This window comes from Sinocyclocheilus rhinocerous, unplaced genomic scaffold (genome assembly GCF_001515625.1).
Source record: "Sinocyclocheilus rhinocerous isolate Xijiao unplaced genomic scaffold, SAMN03320098_v1.1 scaffold146, whole genome shotgun sequence".
NCBI classification, from domain to species: domain Eukaryota; kingdom Metazoa; phylum Chordata; class Actinopteri; order Cypriniformes; family Cyprinidae; genus Sinocyclocheilus; species Sinocyclocheilus rhinocerous.
The window spans coordinates 9,343-17,137 of NW_015649783.1; the positions used below are offsets into that span (position 1 = coordinate 9,343).

Consider the following 7,795-nt stretch of genomic DNA (forward strand, 5'->3'; position numbering starts at 1 on the left):
AACTTTGTAACTTTTAAACAAGTATTACAATGAGTTCAATGTCGTTGTAGGAGTGTTAAATAAAAAATAAAGTTGATTATCTTCATTCAGTTGTTCCATTTCTATAGGTTTGGTAACATAAAAGCTCTTAATTCCAAAGATAATACAAGCTAATCAGTGTATTCAGTAGGTTGCATTAGTGGCATAAGGTATTGTAAGTATACAACAATGTGACAATAAAACAATGCATTTACTTTTTACTTTTGATACTTTAGTACTTTTAAAAGCATGTACTTTCGTACTTTAACTTAAGTAAAAACCTGTCTTTACAACTTTCACTTGTAGTGGAGTAGTATTTGACCAGTAGTATCTGTACTTTCACTCAAGTAATGCAGTTGTGTACTTTGTCCGCCTCTGCTTAAATCTGGTTGAGATGCTGTAGCATGACCTTAAACAGTCCATTCATGCTCAAAAACTCTCCAATGTGGCTGAATGAAAACAATTCTGTAAAGAAGAGTGGGCCAAAATTCCTGTGAAAGACTCATTGCCATTTATCGCAAACGCTTGATTGCAGTTGTTGCTGCAAAGCGTGGCACAACCAGTTATTAGATTTAGGGGGCAATTACTTTTTCATGTAGTGCCAGGCAGGTTTGGACAGCTTTTTTCCCTTAATAAATGAAATCATTATTTCAAAACTGCATTTTGTATTTACTCGGGTTATCTTTGAGTAATGTCAAAATTTGTTTGATGATCTGAATCTTTTAAGTGTAACAAATATGCAAAAAATACAAAATGCAAAAAACATTTTCACAATTTCTCACTGTATATGTGTGTGTGTATAATTCCAAGGCGACGACATATATATATATATATATGTCGTCGCCTTGGAATTATAAGGTTCTATCGGAGTTATTCACATATTCTTATTCTGTGACAACTTATTTACATTATGTGATGTTTCTTTTGTAAGTAAGGTACATTTTGGGCCTTTTTTTTAGAAAACAAAAACGGTTCTATCTACAGATGTCTATGGAATGCAAAAACTATGAAGCTCAATATCTCAAAATTGCTCAGAATGCAGATAGAACCTTATCATTCCAAGGGGGCGATGTAGTAAAATAAACCGATTTAACATTAATATTGAATATTGTAAGCTGTGTACATTTTGGGCCTTTTTTTTAGAAAACAAAAACGGTTCTATCTACAGATGTCTATGGAATGCAAAAACTATGAAGCTCAATATCTCAAAATTGCTCAGAATGCAGATAGAACCTTATCATTCCAAGGGGGCGATGTAGTAAAATAAACCGATTTAACATTAATATTGAATATAGATGACCATATATTGAGTACATTTCCGGGGTTGGTTATAGAGGGCAATTTCAATTGGACACTTATTTCCCACAAGCAAAGAGTCTGCAGATAACCAGAAACACTTCACTTTGAATCATCTTGATTGCCTTATTTAATTTTCTCCAGTAACCTCTGCATATACAACCAGAATCACACAAGGGATTCAGCTGAATTAATCTCAAATGAGTCAAATGAATTATTTCCAGCTCAGAAATGCAGTCTCATTTGATGATTTGCACACAGTAAATCCTTTAAAACGGGTGATGCATGAACTACCACCACTGTGCCTTTGAGCGAAGCAATTTAAAGGTAATTTCTGTGATCATTTCTCATGCTGTACCATGACTTTCTTTCCTCGTTCCTCTTAAAAACAAGTGTTTTAAAGCATCTCAAAGCTTCTCCTGTCTAGGCAACAGACGCATATTATGACCAAGATATGTTAAGCTCCAAACAAGGCTCATTAACAGACAAATTGCAAATATGCAAAATATGAATGCATGTTATTAAAAAAAATATATGGATAGGCTATTTTGTGTTCAATGGTTTAAAAACAACAAGAGACTGAGTATATAATAACAGAATTAAAATTTTTGGTGTTATTTTAGTATCAATGAAATACTGTTTTATTGATTTTTTTTGTATTATTTAGATTTCATTTAAATATTTAGTTTTCACTTTAGTGGAATTAATTTATTAGTTTTTTTTATTTTTATTTCAGTTAAGTTTTTTTTTTTTTACACATATAAATATATATATTTTTTCTGTCTATATAGTTTTTATTATTATTTTATTATTTTTAATTTCAGTTTTAATTATGTGAGTACATTAAGTTAATCTAGAATGAGAGATGTTATCTTGGGAACTAGCTGAATTAAAATAAGTTTAATTTGTTTTATTTTGTTTCAATTAACTTTTACTCTATTTAAAAAAAAAATGTTTTATGGTTTTAGTTATTGTTAACTATAATAACCCTGAGTTGCACTGAATAAGCAAGTGTTTGGTAAATAAATACTAATGTTTTTCCCAAAAAAGGGTCTGAAGGCTGGTTCCCTTCACTTTCCTGGAACGGTGTCCACTTATCAGGGTGAAAGTGCTGTTGTGAGAGAAGTGGAGCCTGAAAACTACAATTACAGTAACGAAACGGCCTGGCGAGAGAACGTAGACAAAGTGATGAAATCTTGGTTCGGGGAGCAGGACCTGGACTTCGTGTCCATGTACTTCGGTGAGCCTGACAGCACGGGACACAAGTACGGGCCGGACTCCCCCCAGCGCAGGGCGATGGTCCGACAGGTGGACCGTACGGTTGGTTACCTGCGGAGCACGGCCGAGAAAAACGGCCTGAGCGAGCGGCTCAACATCATCATCACGGCCGATCACGGCATGAGCACCGTCTACCGCAACGGGCTGGTGGACGAGATCGTCCTGTCCAAGATCCCCGGCTTCTCTTTCAGAGATCTGGACTTTCATATCGTGGACTTCGGACCGGTGGGACTCCTGCTGCCTAAAGAAGGATGACTTGATAAAGTGTTCAGCGCCCTGAAAGGCGCTCACCCGCATCTACATGTCTATAAGAAAGAGGAGATTCCCGCTCGCCTGCATTACTCTCATAATGACCGCATATTACCCATCATCCTCTGGGCCGATCCAGGATACGTCATCAATGGGGTGAGCTTTTCATTTACAGCTTAATGCAAGTTTTCATCATGTTCATCAAGAAATTAACAAGCATTAATTAATTAAACATTATTTAATTAAACATAAGCAAACAAGCAAGCAGACAGACAGACAAACAAACAAGTAAATAACTAAATTTGCATTTCAGTAATGAGAATTAGGGGTTAAATGTTGTAAATTGCCTTGAAAATAATAGATAAAAAGTTACAAAATGAATTCTAAATAAAAAATATAAAATGAATGAATGAAATTGCTGTACAGTAATGAGAATTTGTGGTACTAAATCACCATGAAAATAGTGAAAATAAAATACAAAATTTATTATAAATAAATATTTTGCATTACTGTAATGGGAATTTGGGGGTAATTGTGCTAAATCATCATGAAAATAATAATAATTCTATTAATGACATATTAATCTGATATTTGAGTAGTACATATCTTTTTGGGTGAATCTCAGTAAAACTGTCAGAAATCATCCTAACAATCAAAATAAATAAAGAAGTTATATTTGCCTAAATAAAACTTAGTCTACTTAGAACCACTGAGAGATTTTACACTGTATTTTTTTTTTTAATTTACACTGTAATATTTTAATGATATTACATTGGCATACAATTCTGTAATGCCAATAAATATTTATAATTTTATTGGCTAACTAATAGTCTTAAAATAGGCTTCCTTTTCTTTACATATACATATACTGTATATATATATATATATATGGACATGCTTTGGTGAAAAGCCTTTCTGTTGTAACTTATATCCATAAAAATGCAAAAAGTTTGCTCCTTGAGGATGAAAACATTAATTATTTAAATCTAATCACAAGCATTCAAACCAAACTAAATCAATTGGTTGAAATCTATGATGTAAAAAGTTTTTTTTGCCCTTGACTCATCTTTACACTGCTGGCAATCAATCGATCAATACTCTGTTCCCACGATGACCCAAGAGGTCAGGTCAAGCGCATGGACGCTTCGGGCTCCTGTTGACCTTTGACCTACAGATGTCAGAGGTCAGTTTTACAAGTGTGGCATACTAACAAGCGTTTATGAACACTGCTGCTGCAAACCATGAGAAAATCACACAAAGTCAGACACCTTGGCATCCCAAACGTTTCATTAACCACAGCATGAACCTAGAGCCAAATCAAACTTATACTTTAGTTGAAAGATTCAGCAGCTGCTTTTATTGACCATCTCTATCTGGGGGCTTCACAGGTTAACTGCACCCACAAGCCACGTGTTGCCATGACAACGCCAGACCATAACCATAAGACCAATCAGCTGATCTGCATCGCCCTCTGCTGTTTCAAATAGCAATCCACCATACTACTCTGTGTCTGTAGTATACTGCACGCAATGAGCAAATATGCATGAAATAACGATGATCTTCTGCTTTAGTCAAAATGTTCAGTATCCAGCAGAACATTTCCAGTGTTATGTTTGAACCAGATGTTTTGTAAATAACTGAACTTATTTTTCTTTTCTCATTAGATGACTGAACTCTGAAAAGTTAGTCGTCTTTCAATAAATTTGACTAAAAATGCTCATATTTATTTCCAAGCAAATAACTCAATGCCACTTGCTGAATTAAATACGTACTAAATAATATTTGTCATGTGACAAATATTCTTCCATTTAAAATTTAGTTTAGCATGCTGGCTTACATTCTATTTTTAAACTAGGCAGTATGCATATAATAGTCATTAATACAGCATTTCATTTCAAACATAAAATTATCACTGTAAAGCAGTGTTTATTTTATTTTTTATTATCATTGAGATACTATTATAGTTTTTATTAGTATTTTGAATCAGTTTTTCATTTTATATTTTCCTTTTAATTTCATTTTATATTTTCCTTTTAATTTCATTTTAATTTTAGTTAACATTTTAGTACTTTTGCTGTGATTTTTGTTGTTATTTTTAATCATTTTTGTTTATTTTATGTCTATAGTTTTTTTATAATTTTTTTTTATTTTAGTTTTAGTTTTAGTACATCAAGTTAAACTACATTAAAATTAGACATTTTGCTTTGGCAACAAGCTGAAATATTTAATTGGATTTCCATTCACATTAATTTTATTTCAAGTAACAGAAATGTTTTTTTTAATGGTTTTAATTTTAGTTTCAGTTTTAGTTTAGTGTAATAACCCTGCTGTAAAAGTGTATATTTTGGGTGCTGATGGTTTCAATAAATATGCATTTGTTCATGTGCCTTTATACTCTGTTTTCCTGCAGTATTTCCCAGTGCAGTTTCATAAGGGGGAGCATGGCTATGATAACCAGGCTCTGGACATGAAGCCGTTCTTCAGGGCCATGGGGCCGGATTTCCAAAAGAATCTGGAGGTGGGGCCGTTTGAAACGGTCAACATTTACCCGCTGATGTGCCACCTGCTGAAAATCACACCTGAACCCAACGACGGACACCTGAACGCCACACGACACATGCTGACCTCCTCCATACAGACAGAGAGTGAGAACATCTGTTCATACACATCTGTCTGTCTATCTATCTATCTATCTATCTATCTATCTATCTATCTATCTATCTATCTATCTATCTATCTATCTATCTATCTATCTATCTATCTATCTATCTATCTATCTATCTATCTATCTATCTATCTATCTATCTATCTATCTATCTATCTATCTATCTATCTATCTATCTATCTATCTATCTATCTATCTATCTATCTATCTATCTATCTATCTATCTATCTATCTATCTATCTATCTATCTATCTATCTATCTATCTATCTATCTATCTATCTATCTATCTATCTATCTATCTATCTATCTATCTATCTATCTATCTATCTATCTATCTATCTATCTATCTATCTATCTATCTATCTATCTATCTATCTATCTATCTATCTATCTATCTATCTATCTATCTATCTATCTATCTATCTATCTATCTATCTATCTATCTATCTATCTATCTATCTATCTATCTATCTATCTATCTATCTATCTATCTATCTATCTATCTATCTATCTATCTATCTATCTATCTATCTATCTATCTATCTATCTATCTATCTATCTATCTATCTATCTATCTATCTATCTATCTATCTATCTATCTATCTATCTATCTATCTATCTATCTATCTATCTATCTATCTATCTATCTATCTATCTATCTATCTATCTATCTATCTATCTATCTATCTATCTATCTATCTATCTATCTATCTATCTATCTATCTATCTATCTATCTATCTATCTATCTATCTATCTGTCTGTCTGTCTATCTATCTATCTGTCTGACTGTCTGTCTGTCTGTCTGTCTAATGAATATTTCTTGTGTTTCAGATGAAGGCTCGTCTGGTGATGATATTCTCAGCAGTGTTTTCATTGGTCTGGGATCTGTGGCTGGTTTTCTGTTCATTGTCTTTGTTGTTCTCTTAAGCCGTGGTATTCACAAACGCAGGGGGAACAAAAGCAGGTAGGGATGTAACGATGGACACCTTTTCATTTAGAGTTTGTCTTAAATCTCATTTTGTTAAAAAAAGGTGAGAAAATCATATTGTGAAACCAGTATTATGAATTGTATCGCATCATTAGTTGAGTGAATCATACATCCATAAAATCATGTTTATTATACTGCCGCAGCTTTATTTAGCTCATTCTGCTCAAAAGAGACTAAATAAAAGTTTTTTTTTTTGTTTGTTTTTTTTTTTTTTTACAATTATTATTAAAGAGATAAAGAAATAAAAATTCCTAACATTCATTACATCATTACTAACCTAATTTTGCCTTTACAGACAAGATCTTGAATGTTGCACTGAATGATCTGGATGTGTTTTGTTTTCTTGGTTTACTGTACAGTTCCACAGACGAGGGGAAGATTGACAAGTGTCACGCTGAAACAAAACAAACAGCATTTTAGAACGAGGAATCCAGAGGAAGACACACACACCAACATTTTGTAGTACAAACAATATTATTGCTGCTGTCTGTTAATTTATCAAAATCACTTGTTTCAATGTCATTTTATATTAAATAAAATTAGTATTTTGTCATTTGAAGTATTTTTGACTAAGGAAAAGGAAGCTTGGGGTTTGCCTTATTCAGTCATTGACTGTATTATTGCTATCATTACACTATTTTTATAACATTTTAATTTGTCTCTCATTTTCACTGTTACTTTATTTTACATTGTTTTAACATTTTCATCTTTACTGACCTCAGATTTTTTTTATTGATTTATTACAATATACAATGGGGGAAATATTTATTTGATCCCCTGCTGATTTTGTAAGTTTGCCCACTTACAAAGCAATGAAGGGTCTGTAATTTTTATGGTTGGTTTATTTTAACAGATAGAGACAGAATATCAACCAAAAAAATCTAGAAAAAACACATTATATAAAGGTTAGAGATTGATTTGCATTTCAGTGAGTGGAATAAGTATTTGATCCCCCTACCAACCAGCAAGAATTCTGGCTCCCACAGATTGGTTATGTGCCCATGTGGAACACAGTTTAGTCCTGCCCTGTATCTTCCATTCCAACCTCTCCCACCACAATGGGCAAGACCAAAGAGCTGTCAAAGGATGTCCGAGACAAGATTGTATATCTGCACAAGGCTTGAATGGGCTACAAGACCATCAGCAAGAAGCTTGGTGAGAAGGAGACAACTGTTGGTGCGATTATTCGGAAATGGAAGAAATACAAAACAACCATCAATCGGCCTCGGTCTGGAGCTCCGTGCAAGATCTCGCCTCATGGGGTAAGGATGATCATGAGAAAGGTGAGGGATCAGCCCC

General features: G+C 33.3%; 1 pseudogene; it reads left to right on the forward strand.

Moving 5' to 3' along the window:
• Positions 1–2,346: 2,346 nt before the first annotated feature.
• Positions 2,347–6,974, forward strand: LOC107710973 (ectonucleotide pyrophosphatase/phosphodiesterase family member 7-like; annotated as a pseudogene).
• Positions 6,975–7,795: the final 821 nt, after the last annotated feature.